The following is a 22,684-nucleotide window of genomic DNA, read 5'->3' on the forward strand; positions in this document are numbered from 1 at the left end:
CTGCCCGAGCGCTGCTTAAAACAAGTTCTGGCGGCTCGGGGATTCGGAGGCGCAGCGCTGGAAAACGGCCGAGGGCCCGGGTTCGAATCCGGGCTTTAGCCTGCTGCCGCGGCCTCGTCACCTGTGACTCACACAGAGACCCACGGCCTTGCACAGAGGCCCGTTGACTCGCATAGAGACTCCCACAGGCTCACACAGAGACCCACGGCCTTGCACAGAGGCCCGTTGACTCGCATAGAGACTCCCACAGGCTCACATAGAGACCCATGAACTCGCATAGAGACCCACAGACTCGCATAGAGACCCCCATAGACTCACATAGAGACCCATTAACTCGCATAGAGACCCACAGCCTCGCATAGAGACCCACAGACTCGCATAGAGACCCATATACCCTTATAGAGACCCATAGACTTGCATAGAAACCCATAGACTCGGAAAGACCCATAAATTCGGAGACCCACCCATAGACTCGCATAGAGGCCCATAGACTCGCAAAGAGACCTACAGACACGCATAGAAACCCATTGACTCGCATAAAGACCCATAGACATGCATAGAAACCCGTATACTCGCATAGAGACCCGTAGACTCACAAAAACATACAGACTCACATAAACACAGACTCGCATAGAGACCCATAGACTCGGACAGACCCATAAACTCGCATAGAGATCCACAGACTCGCATGGAGACCCATAAACTTACATAAAGACACACAGACTCGCGGAGAGACACATGAAGCCAGCGAGGTAGTTACCACCTTGCCACTTGGGGTGCCTGGCACCTTTCACAGGCCCTGCAACGAGTCTGCATTGTAGAAGCATTAATTGGAAAAGCTAATTTTCATGTAATGGCTTGTGTGTGTGTGAAGGCCCCGGTTTAATCACTACTCAGTCTGTATGGGCATCTTTACACGAGTTTATGGGTCTCCATGTTAGTCTATCGGTCTCAAGTGAGTCGATGTGTCTCTACGTGAGTCTGTCTTTACGTGAGTTTATGGGTCTCCATGTTAGTCTATCGGTCTCAAGTGAGTCGATGTGTCTCTACGTGAGTCTGTCTTTACGTGAGTTTATGGGTCTCCATGTTAGTCTATCGGTCTCAAGTGAGTCGATGTGTCTCTACGTGAGTCTGTCTTTACGTGAGTTTATGGGTCTCCATGTTAGTCTATTGGTCTCAAGTGAGTCGATGTGTCTCTACGTGAGTCTGTCTTTACACGAGTTTATGGGTCTCCATGTTAGTCTATCGGTCTCAAGTGAGTCGATGTGTCTCTACGTGAGTCTGTCTTTACGTGAGTTTATGGGTCTCCATGTTAGTCTATTGGTCTCAAGTGAGTCGATGTGTCTCTACGTGAGTCTGTCTTTACGTGAGTTTATGGGTCTCTATGCGAGCCACACCACGGAGAAAGTCCGCGCCGGCGACGTTCACGCTCCAAGAGTCCAAGAGCCCGGCGTGAACCCGGGCAAAGGTGCACGGGTCCGGCATGGTCCGGCACGGTCCTGCACGGCACGGCAAGGCCCGGCACGGCTCGGCACGGTCCGGCACGGTCCGGCACGGCACGGCCCGGCGCTGCGCGGCGCGGCCCGGCACGGCCGCTTTGCGTCGCAGAGATAGCGCGACGTCCCTTCCTCCCGCGACACCGCGTCGCGACAGGCGACGGTGGGAAGTCAAACGAGAGCCCCCCTACGGACGCCCCTGGGGGCGGTGACGGGAATGAGCGACGTTAATCAGCCACGGCCAACGACGGATTCTGCCCCCCCCCCCCCCCAACCTCGGGCGAACGGAGACAAGCGAATTTAACCTCTGACCCGTGACGGGAGAGGGGTCTGGAAAGCACAGCAGGGGGGGCTGCTTCCGTCTCAAGAGACACCGGTGACAGCCACGGCGACGTCACGGCCAGGCCACGGCCAGGCCACGGCCAGGCCACGGCCAGGTCACGGCCAGGTCACGGCCAGGTCACAACCAGGTCACAGCCAGGTCACGGCCAGGTCACACCACGACCACTGTCACGTCGATGCCACGGCCACTCTGCTCATCTACGGTGGATTTTCCAAACCGTACCGCCGAGCAGCGCCCGTGGTCAGGCCCGCCGGCGCCAGGGCTGCGCCGGGCATGGCTTCCCGCACGGCTACAAAGTGTCGGCAGTCTCACGCTGGAAACAGGCAAGCCAAGCAAAAATGTTGAGAACCTCACCCGCCACCAACCACCTCCGCCCCTGCCAGGCAGCTCAAAGGGCCCGGCATTCATGAAACAAAAAATTCGGATTAAAATTAATAACGAAGCGTAATTCAAACAACTAACAAACATGACGAGATGGTTTCACGTTAAGACGTAATTAATCTCCGCTACGACTCCCTCGTACGCATCTTATCCAGCATCTCCCCTCCGATCACGCCACACACCTTGAACGTTCCGTGCACGCTTCTCCGCGTCTCTCGCCGTCACCCGTGCGCCTCGCTCCGCTCTACGTCCCGTCTCTCTCGTCCACACCCCGAAAGGGTGGGGGTGGGGTGGGCAAACATTCATTTCTAACTTCTAATCTGGGCACCCACCCACCGGGCCAACACTGCCACTGCTTCTGGGGTGAGGCCGCCCGGTTGAGAGTTCATGCCCTCAAGCTTTGGAGTTTCAAGCACCTCCCCCCCCCCACAACCACCACCTCCGGTAGCGCGTGGCAAGAAGCCTCAGCTCCCGCAGACGGCCGCAGTGAGTAGCCCGCGTGGCCTCGGCTCGGGAGGAGAGACGCTCCTCGGCGCCGGGTTCGTAGCGCGGCGCGCTAACCGCTACACCACTGCCGTGCCGCGCGTATCAGCACCAGGGGCTCGGGGGGGGGGGTCCCACCACCACAATTGCGTTTCGGATTAAGCCTCCCGCTGACGACCAAAAAAAAAGCGATGCGGCAGCGGCCGAAACTGCCTCGCGTTTGACTCGCGTCGCGGAATGTTCCGGCAGGCCTACGGCAGCCCCTCGGCGCGCCACGCCAACGATTTCCCGCCTACGGCCAACATCGGTCGGCGGCGAAAGTGTGAACCGGTGCTGGGCCTCCGCCGTGTCGGCTCTGCCCCTCAAACGAGTGCCTGGTGCGGCGTGGAAACATCAGCGTTGGGGAGACAAAGGCGGCCGGGCGTGGCGCGTTGGCCACCTGGCCCCCGCCGTGTGCCGTGCCGGCCTTCGTCGGCGCTCTCTAACAGCACTTGCCCCAACGGTCTGCTAAGGCTACACACGGGGGATCTTTGTCTTGGTGTGTAACATCAAGAGACTAATCGATTAACAGCAATTAATTGTTTCTATATGTGTGTGTGTATACAATATATTACATACGCAAATAGGCCGAGTGTGGGAGGCAACAGCACGCACAACGGGCCCAGGCCAACATCGGAGTGGCGAGTGAAATCCGAACCAACCAGCGCCGCCCAGGATGGCGAGCGTGAACCGACTCTCCCCACGACCGACGCCGTGTGCGGGAATGCCTTCATCCAGCAGCGGAGTGACAGCGCTGGGGGTCCTCCCTCCCCGCGACGTCATCCGGTCGTGCGGCTTTTAAACAAAAGAAAAAAGGGGAAGCGTCGTCGTCATCGTCGTTGTCGTCGTCGCCAATTCAATAACTTCCGCGGTCGGCCGCGGGGGCGTGAAGCGTCGGGGGAGTCCACGCGTGATTTTTCTTCACCCTCGTTACAATTTTGCGGTCGACGTGAATGAAAGGAGGTGATCAAAGACGACTCGGCCAAGTCCCGAAAGGCTGCGAGCGACTGTTTGCCTGCTGGAGGCGGGGGAGGGGGGGGGAACCCCGTGGAAATTTTTTTTAAAAAATCTGCGTCGTTTCAATTTCCTGGCAATGCGTTATCCCGCGAGACGAGGGGGGTTCCCATTAATCCGGGAGGCCTGGCAGTCGAAATATACGGGCAAACTCGGCTGTTACGTGCGGCGCGAAATCACCGACAGAGGAATGGCGTGAGTGAGCGAGCGAGCGAGAGTCGTCCCGCCTGAGAGTGAAATGTTCACCTTTATCTTCTTCCCAGCAGGACGTGAATGCGTGAGTGCGTGCGTGCGTGCGCTTTTATTTGCGAGAGAATAAATACAATAATATTACCACTGAGGGGCTGGGGGAGGGGGGGCGAGAGTCGATTTTTTTATTTTTTCGCTTACATTTAATTGTTTATTCATGCACACGTGTGTCCTACTGTGCGCGTTATTTTTTTGTTTGTAACCGGCAGATGTCAAATACAATCAGGCGATGGAGGAAATCTTCCCGTACGGGCGTCAGAGGGGGAATGCGTGCAACGTGGATAACGCGCGTGAGTGTGTGTGTGCGTGCACGGGGAGCGGTGGTGCAGCGGTTAGCGCGCTGCGCTACGAACCCGGCGACCCGGGTTCCATTATGGATGTGTGCGAGTGTTGCGTCTGTGTGTACGGGAATCAAACCCGGGTTCGATTCCCAAACCCGATGACGATGATCTGAACCGGTCTTGGGCCTCCGCTAGGTCGACTCAGCCTCAAATGAGTACCTGTGTAAACATCGCCATTGGGGAGACAAAGGCGGGCGGGCGGGCGTGGTGCTGGCCACCCACCTCCCCGTGTGCCATGTCGTACTTCATAGGTGCTCGCTGACAGCACTTGCCCCTACAGTCTGTTAAGGCTACACGGGGGATCTTTGTCTTTATATGGGGAGCACTGGTGCAGCGGGTTTTGCACGCTGCGGTACGAACCCGGAAGCCCGGGTTCTATTATGGATGTGTGTGTGTGTGTGCCTGTGTCAGCCAACCAATGGAACCTGGGCCTGTCCCGTGACCTCCTGCCAACGGGCCTTCGACACTTCACGTGGCCTTAAAGCGCACCTAGCCTGGCACGAGTGCCGTGGTGGCATCACCGCCACTTGGTGGTGAATGGCGGTTGTCGCCGTTGTTGTTATTGCGTACATGGGGAGCGGTGGTGCAGCGGTTAGCGTGCTGCGCTACGAACCCGGCGACCCGGGTTCGCTTCCCGCTCACGGGTCCACAGTAGTGACGACTACCTGAACCGGTCCCGAGTTTCCCCGAGGTCGTCCCAGCCTCAAATGAGTGCGGTGCGTAAAGAACATCACCACCGGGGAGACAAAGGCGGCCGGGCGTGGTGCTAGCCACCCACCCTCTCGTGTACCACGGCGCCGGCCTTCGTAGGTGCTACTCGCTAACAGTGTGTTAAGGCTATGGGGGGGCGGAGGAGTATGTCTGTGTATTGTGTGTATATGTGTGTGTGTGCAAATCAGAAAATGCAATTATTCTGTGGAAACAGGCAGCGATGTGAACGGTCGCACACGCAATTCTGCAGCAGCAGCAGCAGCAACAACAAAATCAAAGACACATACTCAACCGAGACCCAGACGACGGATATGCAAACGGCAGGCCCCTGCTTGATTATCGAGAGGACACGCTGACGAGCGGAACGCGGGCGAGTGGACAAAAAATAAAATGTCTGGGGCAAATGAGCTCTCGAGCCGAGGAAGCCCCCCCCCCCCCGCCCCCGCCCCCACCCCCTTCGGCACGGCCGTCGATTAAGCCGGGTTCACGGCCCGCTTCTTCAACCTTCAGCAGAGAGATCCACCGCTGCCGTGCGCATATCGCCCGAGCGAGCGTCCGTGGACAGTGCGCGCCCCGCCAACCCCGCCCGATCCCGCAAGCGAAGAAGCCTCGGTGCAGGGGGCCAGCGCTACGATCCTGCCAGAACCCGGGTTCGATTCCCGCTCACGGCCAACACCGGTGACGATTATCTGAACCGGTCCTGGGCCTCCCCTAGGTCGACTCAGCCTCAAATGAGTACCTGGTGTGATACGTAAACATCGCCACCGGGGAGACAAAGGCGGTCGGGCGTGGTGCCGGCCACCCACCCCCTTCATAGGTGCTACTCGCTAACAGCACTTGCCCCTACAGTCTGTCCAGGCTATACGGGGGATCTTTGTCTTTGTGTATGGGGAGCGGTGGTGCAGCCGTTAGCGCGCTGCGCTACGAACCTGGCGGACCTGGGTTAAATTACGGATAACGTGTGCGAGTATGCGCCTGTGTGTGTATATGGGGAGCACCAGCTGGTGGTGCATCTACCAGTGGTCATCTCAGTCAGCCGACCCCATGGCACCTGCTGGGTCTGTCCCGTGACCACCTGCACCTAGCCTGGCACAGTAGGGGGTACAGCTGGTGGTGCATCTACCAGTGGTCATCTCAGTCAGCCGACCCATGGCACCTGCTGGGTCTGTCCCGTGACCACCTGCACCTAGCCTGGCACAGTAGGGGGTACAGCTGGTGGTGCATCTACCAGTGGTCATCTCAATCAGCCGACCCATGGCACCTGCTGGGTCTGTCCCGTGACCACCTGCACCTAGCCTGGCACAGTAGGGGGGTACAGCTGGTGGTGCATCTACCAGTGGTCATCTCAGTCAGCCGACCCATGGCACCTGCTGGGTCTGTCCCGTGACCACCTGCACCTAGCCTGGCACAGTAGGGGGTACAGCTGGTGGTGCATCTACCAGTGGTCATCTCAATCAGCCGACCCATGGCACCTGCTGGGTCTGTCCCGTGACCACCTGCACCTAGCCTGGCACAGTAAGGGGTACAGCTGGTGGTGCATCTACCAGCGGTCATCTCAGTCAGCCGACCCATGGCACCTGCTGGGTCTGTCCCGTGACCACCTGCACCTAGCCTGGCACAGTAGGGGGGTACAGCTGGTGGTGCATCTACCAGCGGTGATCTCAGTCAGCCGACCCATGGCACCTGCTGGGTCTGTCCCGTGACCTCCTCCTGCCAGCGGCGAGCCTTCAGAGTGCACCTAGGCTGGCACAGGCGCCGTGGTGACGTCGCCGTCACTTGGCGGCGGTGGACCGTCGAAACGTCACGGCAGCTCGAATTGTAAACGTTGTCGTGGCTTTTCCCTGCAACACACAAACCGGTGTGGTGCACCGGTAGCGAATTGGGGCCACGTTTTGTGTTTGCGTGACGCAACTGTTACCGAGTGGCCGTGTCGGTCTGGCGGTGGCCGCTTTAACGACAAACATTTACACATGAACCTCGATTTTGGATGCATGAACGGAACATTAATGCGTCAGTCGAATAGCCCCCAAGCGTCAGTGGGCTTTGTTCTACAGCTGCGGTTTAAGGGAAACAAAATAAAAGGACGAAGTAAAATCAAGTAATTCGTTTGAGGGAGTTCACTTTAAAAATATGCATTGCGCAAATGTTTGTTTTGTCAAGCTAGTCATTACCATCTACTTATCTTGAGCCACATTATTCAAGATTGTTGTTGTGGGGTGGGGTGGGGGGGGTACATTGATAACTGCTCGTTATATTCTACATTCTAGGTGGTAACAATAAAACAAACGGTAGCGGCACAACACAAAAGATGTTATTTTTCTTTTAACCGCAAACAGAAGGGGGCCGGTGATATTTTTAGAGGAGCAAATTGCTTTCAGGCACCGCCACACGATGTGTTGAAGGCGAGCCACGTTTTAAATCGAAAATGAACAGTGTATCGTCTCACGGCCGTTCAACGGAGAAAAAAAAAATTTAAGTGTAAATTAACGGTGTTATTTGGTGTTTAAATTTGTACTTGTCGTGCTTGGTAATTCTGCCACGCGAAAAATTTCCGCCCCCAATTTTCATCGCGCGCCATTTAATTAAAGAGAGCCGCGGTACTTCACCGTGGCCGCGAGCTCACCGCGTCAACCAAACCAAACGAGCCCTCCGCCGCCCTCCCCCGTCGACCACCCCCAGCACCCCCACGCCACCATCGCCCCCACCACTCCATCGCCACCAAGCACCAGCAGCAGCAGCAGCGACATCGCAAACCAGCGAACAAGAAGATGGTTGCCGGTATCCCACAATGCAGCACGGCAGCAGCGGGGGTGGCGAGGTTTACAACAGCGAACGCGAATCGCAGTTCCCCCCCCCCCGCACCTCCACCCGTGGCTCGCTAAGCATGAGCAGTGACCCCCCCCCCACTCCGCCTGCCCCTACCCCGCGCCCCGCGCGGCCCCCCTAAACAAAAAAAAATATTATCCCTGGCTCTTTAATATAACAGCGTGAGTTGGGCTCGGGCTATCGCAACAGAGCGGGCGAGAGAGAGGGGGAGAGAGAGAGAGAGAGAGCGAGACCGAGAAAATGGTGGCTTCCACATGAGTAACTATGGCGACCGTGAGCAAGATGAATTATGATATTTGCGGCTGAAGTGGAGTTGGGAGAGGTGGGGGGGGGGGGCCTCGTGTGCGCGCGGGGGTCACGGCGGGTCAAATGTACAGAATAAAGCTGGCCCAAGCAGACGAGGAGGCTGCCCTCACCGGCAGAAAAGAAATTCAATAAATGCACGACTAAAATCACCAAACAAAACCCTCCAGAGCAACCAGAAACAGAGAAACCCCACCGCTGAATATTTTGCAGCATTCGTCTGCGCTCGCTATGCCGCGGGCAATTTCGCGACGTGGCGTGGTACATTTTGTGAAGTCTGCAATTTATTTTTCCCCTTCTCGTTTCTTTGGTTTGCTGTTTTTGTGGTGGTTAGATCACGCAAATATAAATGTGTCGTTAAACCCGCCACCACCCAACAGGGCCGATTAGTCACGTAAAACACCGGTTGTGCGTTGGAGAGTAAACCCCGCCTGCATTTACAATCCGAGCACCTTGATGTTTCGCCAGCAATCACAACCGGCATCATCGGGTGACAGCCAGATTGGATAATGTTCGGTGGCGAAAAGCCGACGCGTTCAAAGCCCTTTGCCGTCATCATATATCTCTCGCACGAGGTTGTGCGTGGCGGTCGGCACGAGTCGCGCTAAAACCAAAAAGCCATCACTATTTCGGTTTTTGTGAAAGCGCGAAACTCTCTCTCTCTCTCTCTGTTGCGACTCGGGCAGCCGGCGCGGTCCAACGGGGATCGCTCATCGCATTTGCGCGTCTGTGGGTTTTTGAAACGCGTTGGAGCGCTTTAATCAACACCCAAGCGCCCGCCCGCCCCCCCCCCCCAATCCCCGCCCCCCCCCCAATCCCCGCCATTGTTTTAACGAGTCGACATCGCGGCAATTACACACGTGATAAACTGCACTTAGGAACCGCGGGGACAGCTCTGCCCCAGACTTGAGTTGCGTTTACAAGCCCGATAAAAACCCACGGGTTCACATTCGCGTTACTTCATTAGCTGAGGACACCAATCGCGCGCAGGTTTATTAGAGGCGGCCAATCAAAGCCCAGCTTGGTGGCAGCTCAGAGCAATCAAGAGGGGGGGGGGGGGGCGGATTGCATTCACTTGACAGTTCATTAGTGGTTTTGAGAAATGAAAGCCTCTTCATATGGTTCTCTGGAGAGCCAATTAGGCTCTTTCTGGGTACCACATAATATCTGGCCAAGGCCACTGTACACACACACACCCCCGTACACCCACACACACACACCCCCGCACACACACACACACACCCCCGCACACACACGCATGCACGCACAGGCACGGAGTGTACAGGTACAATGGGCCGGCTACATTCACCGCGGTCTGACGACTGGGGAACCTATAGCCGTGTGAACATCCTGGACCGGAAATACCAGCCCACCCACACTCTCATGCCTCTGGGTTGTGCCACCATCAACATCATCATCGTCATCCTCAGCATCTGCCGCTGCTGAACTCTTTTCAACACAGGTCCATTAAATGGAGCAGGGGCAAGCTCGGATTTCACAGCAGACGTTAGCGGGTTTATCGTGGCCAGCAGTGTGGGGGGGGGGGGGGGGGTGAGGTGGGGGTGACCACTACACTGTGCTTGTGGGACACCCCCTGGCAAAGCTGGAACCTGGGTCAGGGTGAATCTGGCTTGATGACAAATGCCTGGATGGCATCGGCCAATTTGGTTTACAAATGCGCAGCGAACATGGAGGAGGAGGCGGGGGTGGGTGGTTCTGAAACGGTTTGCGGCAAAAGCCCGTGCCGAAATCGAGCGGCCTTACCACCGAAAATGAGGGACGCTGCTGTGGTGGTGTAATGGTTAGAGCACGGGACTCCAGAGGTTACCGCTACGGTCTCCCGGCGAGAGGCACTTGGAATCGATGGCTAGGGCTCTTATTGCGATTCCCCCCCATCCACCAATGTCCGGCCGGTCCACCCAGCAGTATAAACGTGTATGGCACGGTTGGTCAACGTGAAAGTCGCGTGTGGCGGGGTAAAGTGTGCGTACTCTTAGCTCTTCCTCGGCGTCTGGCCACGCGTGGAAGAGTAGGCCAAAGATGTCACCATCTAGAGAGGATCTCTAAAGCTTTGTGGAGGAGTATGTCAAAGATGCCACCATCCAGAGAGGATCTCTAAAACTTCGTGGAAGAGTATGCCAAAGATTCCACCATCCAGAGAGGATCTCAAAAGCTTGGTGGAGTAGGCCAAATATGCCACCATCCAGAGAGGATCTCTAAAACTTCGTGGTAGAGGAGGTCAAAGATGCCACCATCCAGAGAGGATCTCTAAAACTTATTGGTAGAGGAGGTCAAAGATACCACCATCCAGAGAGGATCTCTAAAACTTATTGGAGGAGTAGGTCAAAGATGCCACCATCTTGAGAGGATCTCTACAACTTCGTGGTAGAGGAGGTCAAAGATACCACCATCCAGAGGGGATCTCTAAAACTTCGTGGAAGAGTAGGCCAAAGATGCCACCATCTAGAGAGGATCTCTAAAGCTTGGTGGTAGAGGAAGTCAAAGATGCCGCCATCCAGAGAAGATCTCTAAAGTTTTCGTGGTAGAGGAGGTCAAAGATGCCACCATCCAGAGAGGATCTCTAAAGCTTGGTGGAGGAGTAGGCCAAAGATACCACCATCTAGAGAGGATCTCTAAAACTTCGTGGAAGAGTAGGCCAAAGATGCCACCATCCAGAGAGGATGTCAAAAGCTTCGTGGTAGAGGAGGTCAAAGATACCACAATCCAGAGAGGATCTCTAAAACTTCGTGGAGGAGTAGGCCAAAGATGCCACCATCCAGAGAAGATCACTAAAACTTCGTGGTAGAGGAGGTCAAAGATACCACCATTCAGAGAAGATCTCTAAAGCTTCGTGGTAGAGGAGGTCAAAGATGCCACCATCTAGAGAAGATCACTAAAACTTCGTGGTAGAGGAGGTCAAAGATACCACCATCTAGAGAAGATCTCTAAAGCTTCCCCCACCGACAAGAGGCGCTTCGACCAGCAGTGCCATGAGTAAGCAAATGCAGAGCTGCACCTTTAACCTTTCAATTTTTATTTTTAAGAAAAAAAACCCATCACCAACGTTAGCGGTACATTCGCCACGGCTGACCCCTCGTTCATTTCGCACTGTCGACAGCGAAGGATCTCGCGTGCGGCGGCGTAAAGCGTCGGTAACTCGGGGGGACGTCTTCCGTTCTGCCACAATTTCCCGGTGGGCAGGTGAGCGGCCAGCCCGCGGGTGCGAGATGGAGACGCCCGGATCTCGCTCGGCAAACCCCGGGATCGGGCGACGCAGCGACGCCTTCACGCGCGCGCTCCGGCTAAAAGGGCCATTGGAGCCATGTGGCCGTTCACGTTGCACCACGTGGCACGTGTACGCTGGAGGCCCCGCGGAAATAAGCCCCCCCCCCCCATCTGCTGTTTTGCAAGAACCCCCGCAATCCATGGGGGGGGGGGGAGGGCTTCTGTTGCCCCCCCCCCAACAAAGAAAATCTACGAATCTGTGTTTGCCAGCCCGAGAAACTCTTACAGGTGCACGGCAATTACTGAACATTCTGAGGGAGTAAAACAAAATATACGGCGGCAGATTTTGGGATTTTTTTTGGGATAAATTCGTTTTATTGATCCAACCACGGTGGGGGGGGGGGGGGTGTACAACTTCCGTGACAGGTGAGTGGTGCATAGCGGGATAGGCGGCTCAAACAGACAATGGGGATAATTTGTTTAACGCGCGCGATATTTTGTTGGGAATTGCGCGGGTGGCTTTCCAATTCTGCGATTACTTGATTGCGTCTTCAGCGGCTAACTGGCTGGTCGGCTGGCCGGCTGACTGGCTGGGCCGGTTGACCAGCTGACCGGCTGGCCGGCTGACCGGCTGACCGGCTGGTCGGCTGACCAGCTGGCCGACTGACCGGCTGGCCGGCTGGCCGGCAGACTGGCTGGGCCGGCTGGCCGGCTGACTGGCTGGGCCGGCTGGCCGGCTGACCGGCTGACCGGCTGGCCGGCTGACCGGCTGGCCGACTGACCGGCTGGCCGGCTGGCTGGCTGGGCCGGCTGGCCGACTGACCGGCTGACCGGCTGGCCGGCTGACTGACTGGCCACCCGGCCACCCGATGCCAATCCAACAGGCTGGATGGGTATGGGTGCAAGGCAGGAAGGCTGCGGCTGTGTCTCGTTCAAAATCAGCACCATGGACAGCGCTCTCTTTTAGCACTTGAGTGTTGTGGCCATGCCAATCGTGATAAACGTGTAATTGGATGGAAAATTGAACATCCTTTTGCAGTTGAGACATCCACATCTTAATTTGACAAGTAATTATCGTCTTGCAAAAGCAATTTTACAAGACGAATTATATATATTAAGCGGGGTTGAAAACTACAATTTTCACGTAAACAATCCAAGCATCCGATAACAACGATCGGTTAAGAGGTAGCCAGGTAGCCAAAGGATGCAGAGTGCCGAGTTGGCACCGCTATGAGAGAGCCTCGGTTCGAATCCAGTTCCCTACTGCCTGTGGTTAAATAAAATCGTGTTCTCAAGCGCAGTGATCGCTCTCAGCTTGGTCACCACCGCGTGACAACAACCCACCATGTGACCTTTGATCGCTGCGCTTCATTTTCTTGAATTCCAGCGCTGAGATTTAACAAATATTGGTCACGTGACAAACATTACTCCGTACGGCCGGATGGGGTCGCGGCGGGGCGGGGGGGGGGGAAGTGCTCCCGTCTACGGACCAGAGATCCGCTCAAGGGATCTCAGAGGTAGCTACGCACAATCCGATTCTGTGGGCCTCTCCCTCATGCTCCGGTGTTTACCCCTCCACGTTTAGACGGCGCGCGTTCAAGAGTATTCGGCCGCTGCAAACGTCCACGCGCGCGTGGCACTAATCCCACGTCGCTGAGCTGTCACCTGTGATGGCCAGGTCGCTTCTGCAACGGAGCGACGTAGCAGCTCAGTGGGGGCCTCGCCTGGTAAACATTAAAAGAAAGTCACCAAACGTCGCGGAGGAGGAGGAGGAGGAGGAGGCTGCCCAACCTTCACAGGCCAGAGAGAGCGCAACCCGCGTCGACGGCGAAGCGGGTCGCTACCTCCTGGCGCGGTGGCTCCGCCGCGTCCTCTCCATCGGCCTGCACCGAGCGTATTTAGTGGCCGCTGGCTGGCGACGTAAATTACTGCATGGCCGTGGTGGGGTAGAGGAGGGGGGGGGGGGGTTACGGATGCGAGCCAGATCGTGATATGATGACGCCCGAAGCCAAAGGCCGAGGGAATTACAGCGCGATCGAGGTCACTTTGTAACCCAGAGGCAATAACTTAGAGCCCGTCCCCCTACTGTAACCATCGCTACACACGGCCGCGCGCCGCGGCCACTTTACATTACCGACGGCGGTACGGCGAACAAGGGCGGACGCTGGCAACTTTAGCTTGACGTCGAGCACGGGGAAACGCACCCAGGGAGCCTCAGCGGTCGGAGCGAGCGGCTTCGCGATGGGAAGGTCGCGAGTTCACATCCTGGTTGGTGGAGGGGCGGAGGGGTGGAGCCGGGTGGGGGTTGGCTCAGCCTGTTGTTCCTCCGAGGTTCATAAAAACGACAACAACTTTGTGTGGGGAAGTCAGCGGTGGACTTTCCCCACGCCGGTGGGCCAAATTAAATTCCAGTTGGGATTAAATATTGAAAATTAAATGTCCCCGGGGCCACTTTTCAAACGAGGCTTATTCCCCGATGGTCTCTTCAGTTCCCACCTGGAGAAACAAAATAACCATCAAGCGTGAAGATCAACTCCGTGGGCATGTCCCGATCGCGTCGTACGGCCTCCTCCCCTTCCCCGTCCCGTCCCGTGCGTTTTCGGGTCGCACCGCGTGCCATTCGGCGTAACGGTCTGACGTTTTGCTCCGCGTCCGAAGGAACAATCGTTCCGGAAGGAACAAGAAGTTCCCCGAAGGAAGAAGTAATTCCCTAAGGAACAATCATTCCCGAAGGAACAAGAAGTTCCCGAAGAAATAATCGTTCCGGAAGGAACAAGACGTTCCGGAGGGAACAATAAATTCCCAAACGAACAAGAGTTCCCAAAGGAACAAGAAGTTCCTGAAGGAACAATCATTCCCGAAGGAAAAAAGAAGTTCCCAAACGAACAAGAAGTTCCCGAAGGAACAAGAAGTTCCGGAGGGAACAAGAAGTTCCCGAACGAACAAGAGTTCCCGAAGGAACAAGAAGTTCCAGAAGGAACACTCATTCCCGAAGGAACAATACGTTTCTGAAGGAACAATACGTTCCCAAACGAACAAGAGTTCCCAAAGGAACAAGAAGTTCCTGAAGGAACAATCATTCCCGAAGGAAAAAGAAGTTCCCAAGCGAACAAGAAGCTCCCGAAGGAAGAAGAAGTTCCGGAGGGAACAAGAAGTTCCCGAACGAACAAGAGTTCCCGAAGGAACAAGAAGTTCCAGAAGGAACACTCATTCCCGAAGGAACAAGAAGTTCCGGAGGGAACAAGAAGTTCCCGAACGAACAAGAGTTCCCAAAGGAACAAGAAGTTCCTGAAGTAACAAATCATTCCCGGAGAAACAAGAGGTTCCCGAGGGAATAATCGTTCCCGAAGGAACACGTTCCGGAGGAAACAATAAGTTCCCAAACGAACAATCATTCCCGAAGGAACAAGAAGTTCCCGAAGGAGCTCCCAAGCGCGGGTGCGCGCGCGCGCGCGAAACGGTCGAGCATCAGCGGCGATCGACGCTCGGGTTAGACAAACCGGAAAGCGGAGTCGCAGCGGCGAAACCCCAGGCCTAGTCCGGGTGCAGGCTAACTCCCAAGCAATCCTCTTCGCCCTCAGGTTGTGTCTGCCGCGACGGCACGGAGCTACCGGCCGCGGTAATAAACGATTTTAATGCCGCTGCGACATTAACTGCCGTGTTTCCCACCGAAGTCGAGCCCGCAGGATCGATGGAAGCCACTCGATTCTGGGAGGGCGTGCGCGGGGAGGTGGTGGTGGAGGGGCGGCGGGGCGGGGGGGTGGGGGGTTGTGAATGCTACTCAACAGATTTGGGTGAAATTCCCCACGTTTTTCCCACGTCTTAGGGAGAGTCGGGGGGAAAAAATAGCGAATTTTTTTGTGGTTTTTATCTCGAGTCATGTTTTGAGTTATTAGCTGTCAAAAGTTGCAGAAATTGTATTGACCGTGCCGTTCTCATCCTTGATACGGTTTATATAAATAGAATATAAAAACGGGGCGGGGGGGGGGGGGAGAGAGGGAAAAAAAAGATACCGAAGCCGTTCAGCCGCACTCGGGGATGGGCAGGATGGCGCCGCCGTGCTAACGCTCAGCGCCATCACGGCAAGAAGGGCCTGGGCCTGACTCCCGACTGAGGTGACCTTTCAATGCAGAGTTTGTATGTTCTCTCTCTCTCTCTCTGCCCCGTCACGCGAGGTTTTCCGTCAGGTTCTCTGGTTTCCTCCCATAGCTAACAAACAAAAAAAACGCATACAAAGTTTGAAACGTGGAATTTTTTTGTAGCCAATACCACGTGATCCATACTTGTTGGCGGGTTGGTGCCACGTGGCGGTAGTTTCACACCACCACCACCGCCGCCGCCGCCGCCACCGACCCACATGACCGTCACGACGTTCACGTGACGTTCACGTGACCTTCACGTGACGTTCACGCGACGTTCACGCGACGTTCACGCGACGTTCACGCGACGTTCACGCGACGTTCACGTGACGTTCACGCGACGTTCACGTGACGTTCACGTGACGTTCACGTGACGTTCACGACGGTGCTGTTGTGGCAATCCGCGTTTTAGACAGTGGAGGGCTGATGACGCGATTTGGCCTTAACAAACCAAAATAACGAACAGCACGTGGTCTTTCCCGATACAATTAAACGTGGATCGGTGGTCCCTGGTATTGGCCAAGCCTCCCACGATACCTGAAATTGTTAACCGGAAAATCACTCGACTGGGTTTACGCTTGGCATACATTGCCCTCCCCCAGCCGCTACTGCTCAAACTTGGCAGGACCCTCCTGAAAAAACGAGTCTTGAGACTCGGTGAGGCATTCTCCTGAGTAAACAAGCGTCGTAATAACAATCATACATTTGGATATTTGGATGTATTGGCGGTACACCGGTGCAGCGTAACACACCGGTCCTCAGAAAACTGTCTATAAGCAAAATTTTAATCGAAAAATCTGCGTATCAGTCTTCAATTGACCCCTGTCGCCAAGTTTGCCGCCATTTCGAAGGTTTATTCAGTCTCCCGAGACTTGCAGCAACAACAACAACAACAACAAAAAAGTCCTCGCTGATTTGGGTCCCGTTGAATCGAGGAGCCGTCCAAATCTTGCCGCCTCCGGAACACGGAGCCAGCCAATCGCCATCCGGGGGTTTGGGGGCGCAGCAGCCGCTTGTGCGAGCGTTGGGTCTTCCGACCGCTGTGACATCACGAGAAACGATTTTGACGCACGACGACCAGCAGCAGCAGCAGCAGCACCACCGCTCACGCAAAGATTTTCTGACCGGGGTTGCAGTGCGGGAGAAAAAAAAATAATCATTGCGAACAAATGTGATTTTTTTAAAAATTATATTACACCGTGCACCGCCGGTCGTACGCCGATACATTAATTCGCAATACACTCCGCACCTTTGCCCCGTATGATTTAGTCAGGTTTTTATATTAAATCGTTTTAAAAGTTAAGGATTTCCTGAGATTAAACGGTTCACGCTCACTGTGCGTTGTTTGACGAAATAATGCAAAATGTATCGCGTATATCTGCCTGCATTTGTACACAACTGTGTGTGCACACTTATGGGGTGTGGGGGGCTGTGGTGATGCAAATAGGTCAGCACAATGAGCCCTGTGAACCCGGCGACCCGAGTTCAATTCCTGGCTATGCCTAACGTCAATGGCGAGTGATATCCGAACCGATGCCAGGTCTCCCCGTCCGTCGTCCCAACACCCTCACTAGCCAGCGCCGTGCCGAAGAACGGTCAAGAAATCCACGCGACTGACACGGCGCGGGAATTTGCCAAAGCCCTGGTTGGAGAGAGGGCTGTGAATTCTACGTATTAATATTACATGTACAGTTGATCATCAATTATCATCCGGATGCTTCCGTAAATTATCCGGCGGTCCGGGGTCGATCCGGCGAAACTGGCAAGACCTCTCCAAAGGTCTGGCGTTCGGCACCATGTGCACGACAAAAAATTAGCTACGCTTTATTTCAGGGTTAAATACTACTATTATATACAGTACATTATACACGACATACAACTTAAACAATGAAAATACTGCACGTGCATACATCACCCAATGCAGAGTCTTCGAGATTGGAATGGTGAGTACGGTATATAGTAAATAAATCGCTTTTTACAGGAGGATATTTTTTCGTGTATTTGTACATTTATTTATGGAAATTGCACGTGGTAAACAAATTTAAACGATAAAAAAACATACACACAACACCTAAAAACATAACGTTTGACAAGAATGTGAGAAAATAAGATATTTTAAATAATGAAGATGATTAACCCGGTTGGTTCCGAAAATCTGACGGCCTCCTTACCGCCCTCCCGCCCCCAAAGCCACCGGATAATCAGCGATCGACTGTCTACCCACAACTGTGACGTCATTTACTTGTTTAAATATAACTTAATGCGTTACATGTATTTGCATCATCATAAATAGCCACCATCGATCCACTGCTGGATGAAGGCCTGCGTACAAAGCTGCCGCTACCGCCTACTCTCGCGACGCCCGGCAGCAAACGGTTCCGCTCCGTCTCCGTGGCTGTACCACCCCCCCCCACCCCTCACCAAACCCCCCGTGGGCCACTTGATTTTTTTTTCGTTCCACAATCTCGGATAAAAAAAAAACCGCGCGTGACAACTTAACCCCAGACACGCGGCTAAATTAAAATCCAAAAATATGGTATTTCACGAGGTCACGGACTGGCGGTGACCACACGGGGAACGGCGGGGGCTACTGTAGCCCTGCTTATTTAATTACTGCGTGCACCGCGTTGCGTGTTGTGCGGGAGCGGGAGGAGGAGGAGGAGGGGGTGAAGCGGTCTTCATACACACGCCACGACCGTGCTCTCGAGCGCGAGCGTCCGCCGCCTAATAAGTGTCCTAATCGGCCGTATTATTGCTGTTGTTGTTGTTGTTATCACCGCGCGTCTACAGAGGCGGTGTCACCGTTTCCACCGACCGCTGACCTTTCGCGAGCAACTGCGCCGACTGGGCTTAATGGCGCATTAATTGACCCCCGCTCCTCGAACCGATCCGATTTGAAAAACCGCCGCTCTTGACGTGAGCGGATTATTATTGGGGTGTTTTTTGTTGTTGTTGTTGTTAATTCACGTTCTATATATATTATTTTTGTTCTCCCCCTTCCCCATCAAACCGGAGCTCCGCAACCCCTCCCTGCCCAAATCTTCTCCACTCCCCACCACACACACGCCCACCCCCCCACACCCTCTGCATCTAAACTAACCTGCTTTACACCTTCCAGCTATAAACCAACCAATAACAATAATGGAAAACCCCACCCACCGCCCCTCCCCTCAACACCATTCCCTCAAGGGATAGCAATAGTTGCCCTCAAACTGTCTGATCTGGTCATTTCAAATATAAAAAAAATTGTTCCCGAGAAAAATGGATAAAGAAACGGCCCCCACAGCCAACCCCCACCTTAATATCTTCAATTTTGTAGGTGAAGCTTTAAGGAATGGAAATCGCGTTTGATATGCGATGTCAGGGCTGGTTTTGCACCAGGCCCGCTGCAAGAACGCGACGCAGAGTCCAATTATGAGAATCTCTGTAATTGCCTGCTGCGCGGGGCGACCAAGGCTGACTTGGATCCGTCGTTCTGCCGTTCCCCCCCCCCCCCGTTCTAACGTCGCTGTTCAAGCTTCACTTAGCCGGGGGGGGGAGTGGGGGGGGGAGTGGGGGGTGGGAGGGGTGGGAGGGGAGGGCCCCCCCCCCCACCATTCATCAACGTCTCCCCCGTTTTGTTTAACGGGACGGCCGGGGGTGGCCAGGAACATTCAGCTGTTCTGGAACGGGGAGGGTGGGTAAGGAGAAACAAAATTCCACAATGTAAATATATCTATCGCGTCCGTAGCGATTCTCTCGAGCGCGAGCGATTTTCCTGGAGATCGTTCCCCTCTCGGCGCCGCGGCGGCGACGGCGGCAAACATGGCGCCCTCGGCAAAGAGGAATCGGGGGGAACGAGCGAGTGTGAGCGAGTGTGAGAGAGGACATGAATAAAGGGGAGGGAGAGAGAGAGAGAGCGGGCAGCAATGAGAGACATCGACGCGAGAGAGAGAGAGAGAGCGCTAGACTGTCCGAGAGAGAGTGGTGGAGCGGGGCGAGAGCGAGCGAGCGAGCGAGAGAGAGCGGGAAAGAAATCACGCAATTTGTGCACGCGCAGACTGCTCCCGCTGCTTGTTAAAATATTCATTTCGCCATAACAAGCAAAAGTCACGGAGGAAAATCAGAGCGCCGGCTCGCTCGCACGAAAATGAAATAGGCGAGCGGAGAAAATGGGGGGGGGGGGGGGGGGGGGGAGAAACTTGTCGGAGGATGATAAATAATGTATTAGCCTGCCGCAGCCATCAGTCATTTTAATACAATTCCACCGCCAAGGAGGAGGAGGAGGGGTGAAGAAACAGAGGGCAAAAAATGCATTAAGATTCGAAACGCGGCGATAGGTTGGGCTCTTGGGCAAGTGGGTCTGGGCTGCAGAAGCCGTGCGCAGAGCGACACGCACAGAGCGACACGCACAGAGCGACACGCACGGAGCGACACGCACGGAGCGACACGCACAGAGCGACACGCACAGGGCGACACGCACAGAGCGACACGCATGGCGACACACAGAGCGACACGCACAGAGCGACACGCACGGCGACACGCACAGAGCGACAGGCACGGCGACACGCACAGAGCGACACGCATGGCGACACGCACAGAGCGACACGCACGGCGACACGCACGGCGACACGCACGGCGACACGCACAGAGCGACACGCACGGAGTGACACGCACGGCGACACGCACGGTGACACGCACAGGGCGACACGCACAGAGCGACACGCACGGTGACACGCACAGAGCGACACGCACGGCGACACGCACGGCGACACGCACAGAGCGACACGCACGGTGACACGCACGGCGACACGCACGGCGACACGCACAGAGCGACACGCACAGAGCGACACGCACAGAGCGACACGCACAGAGCGACACGCACAGAGCGACACGCACGGCGACACGCACGGCGACACGCACAGAGCGACACGCACAGAGCGACACGCACGGAGCGACACGCACGGTGACACGCAGGGCGACACGCACGCACGCACGGCGAATATAATTTCAAAAGAAAATGCACCGCTTGGGCGTACGACGATGATGCATGGGCCCCGTGCGGGCGCCGCGTGCCGATTATTCCTTCCTCGCCTCGCATCTTTTCACCCATTTTTTTTCCTTCATTCAATCTCAGCGTTATTTTCCATTCTTTGTTCCGCTCGCTCGCTCATTCTTTTTTGTTTCCCGGGTAGGGGTTAGGTGGCGGTGGGGGGGGGAGCGGAGGTGGGGGGGGGCGCCCCCCCACCCCCCTCGCCGCACGGTAAACACACAACGCGCCAAATAAAATAAACGCAATACGCGCGCGCGCACACACACGCACCGCTCGTTTTTTTTCTAAATTTATTATCGCTCGGGAACGCGTAAAAAAAAATGTTTTATATTTATTTATTTATTGCAGCCCGGCACACGCTCCTTTGTTTAGGGGGCGCAGGGCCGACGGGGGAAGGTAAATAAATAAATGTCGCGTGGGGATGGGCGGATCGTGGAAATGATAAAGAGGGGGGGGGCGATAGCGTGGTGTCTGCGTGCTCCGGCCGGTTTGAATGTTCCACAAATGAGAGTCGCGTTTTTTTTTTATTAAAAACGCGATTCGGGCGGCTGATTATTCACAAGTTTTTTGCCGACGGTGTCTCTTTAATTATTACAATTTTTTTTTTATTATCTCTTCCTGTCCGTCTCTCGCTCTCTCCTCACTCTCTCCTCGCTCTCTCTACTCGCTCCCTTCCCTCGACTCTTGTCTTTGATCAATTCTAAATTGGACATCCCGCAACACACAAAGGCATTACATGCTTCCATTGAAGCCGATATGAAATGACGTTAAACATTATTATTATTAGGATAACCCTGACTAGGCTTTCTTAACGCGATTTTAAATATGTCACATTCATTAAAATAATAACCGCCGGCCTCTGCTATTCCAACCCATAATATTATTATTATTTATTGTTGTTGGGGCAGCTAGTGAATTTTTATTTAATTATTTATGTGCGGGGGGGGGGGGGGGAGGTTTGTGTGTGACATAAATCCAGTCGGTTAATAGGAAAGGCGGGCTCCGGGAAAGCCACACAACCTCTAGGGGGTCAAGCTCCGGATTAGCCCCGGGAGTGAGTGCTTCCGCAGACCGAAGGTGGAACGCGCGAGTTGCACGCGGGAGAGAGAGGGGAGAGAGCGGAGAGAGAGCGGAGAGAGAGAGGGGAGAGAGAGGGGAGAGAGAGCGGAGAGGGAGAGAGAGAGAGGGGAGAGAGAGCGGAGAGGGAGAGAGAGAGTGGAGAGAGAGCGGAGAGAGAGCGGAGAGAGAGCGGAGAGGGAGAGAGAGAGCGGAGAGAGAGCGGAGAGAGAGCGGAGAGGGAGAGAGAGCGGAGAGAGAGCGGAGAGGGAGAGAGAGAGTGGAGAGAGAGCGGAGAGAGAGCGGAGAGGGAGAGAGAGAGAGAGTGGAGAGAGAGCGGAGAGAGAGCGGAGAGGGAGAGAGAGAGAGTGGAGAGAGAGCGGAAAGAGAGCGGAGAGGGAGAGAAAGAGAGCGGAGAGAGAGAGAGAGAAAGAGAGAATAAGGAGAGGGAGGGCCTGGTCAACGTGCTCGTTGGCTACGCCAAGCTCGCCATATACAGGGCGAGGAAGGTGGCCCTGGAGGGGAAACGTCCGGCCAGTAGCCTGGGCATCTTCCGCGCTCTGGTCGGAGCCAGGGTGTGGCCGGAGTTCCGCCACGCGCGGCTGACCCACGCCGTGCCGGCCTTCAAGGAGCAGTGGGTGCTGGAGGAGGCCGTGTGCTCGGTGGCAGATGACGGAGAGCTCTGCGTGCAGATCTGAGCTACCCGTCGGAGGTCGTTTGACTGTGGGAAGGGCTGCGTGCAGATGCAGCACTTGTCGTACATATAAAGAAAAAAGAGAGAGAGCGAGAGAGAGCCAAATGGAGAAGGAAGAGAGGGGGCAGAGAGAGAGGGGGGGCAGAGAGGGGGGTGGAGAGAGAGGAGAGGCAGAGAGGGGGGTAGAAAGAGAGGGAAGGGGTAAGGAGAGCAAAAAAATAAAAAAAATATTTTGTTGGGTCTTTCATTTAAAAGGGGGGGGTTTACATAAAACAAAGCATACAAAACAAAAAAACCGAAATGATGAACGGAGCAAAGTGCCGACTACACCGAGCATCTTCTTGTTTCCTCT

General features: G+C 55.1%; 1 protein-coding gene across 10 annotated transcripts in view; it reads right to left on the minus strand.

Annotated features, from left to right (window-relative positions):
* LOC116955972 (uncharacterized) overlaps positions 1-22,684 on the minus strand; it is a 214,648-nt gene that overhangs the window by 130,004 nt on the left and 61,960 nt on the right. The window contains exon 2 of one of the 10 annotated variants that reach the window (XR_012930136.1): positions 5,499-6,898. The exons of 8 other annotated variants lie outside the window; for them this stretch is intronic. The gene's annotated coding sequence lies outside the window, so the exon portion shown is untranslated. Of the gene's footprint in view, positions 1-5,498; positions 6,899-16,383; positions 16,591-22,684 lie in introns of those variants that run through there. One more of the 10 variants, XR_012930135.1, reaches the window with a different exon arrangement.

The sequence above is a fragment of the Petromyzon marinus genome, chromosome 63, assembly GCF_048934315.1.
Source record: "Petromyzon marinus isolate PM22_M1 ecotype Great Lakes invasive population chromosome 63, UKy_Petmar_22M1.pri1.0, whole genome shotgun sequence".
In the NCBI taxonomy this organism is placed as follows: Eukaryota; Metazoa; Chordata; class Hyperoartia; order Petromyzontiformes; family Petromyzontidae; genus Petromyzon; species Petromyzon marinus.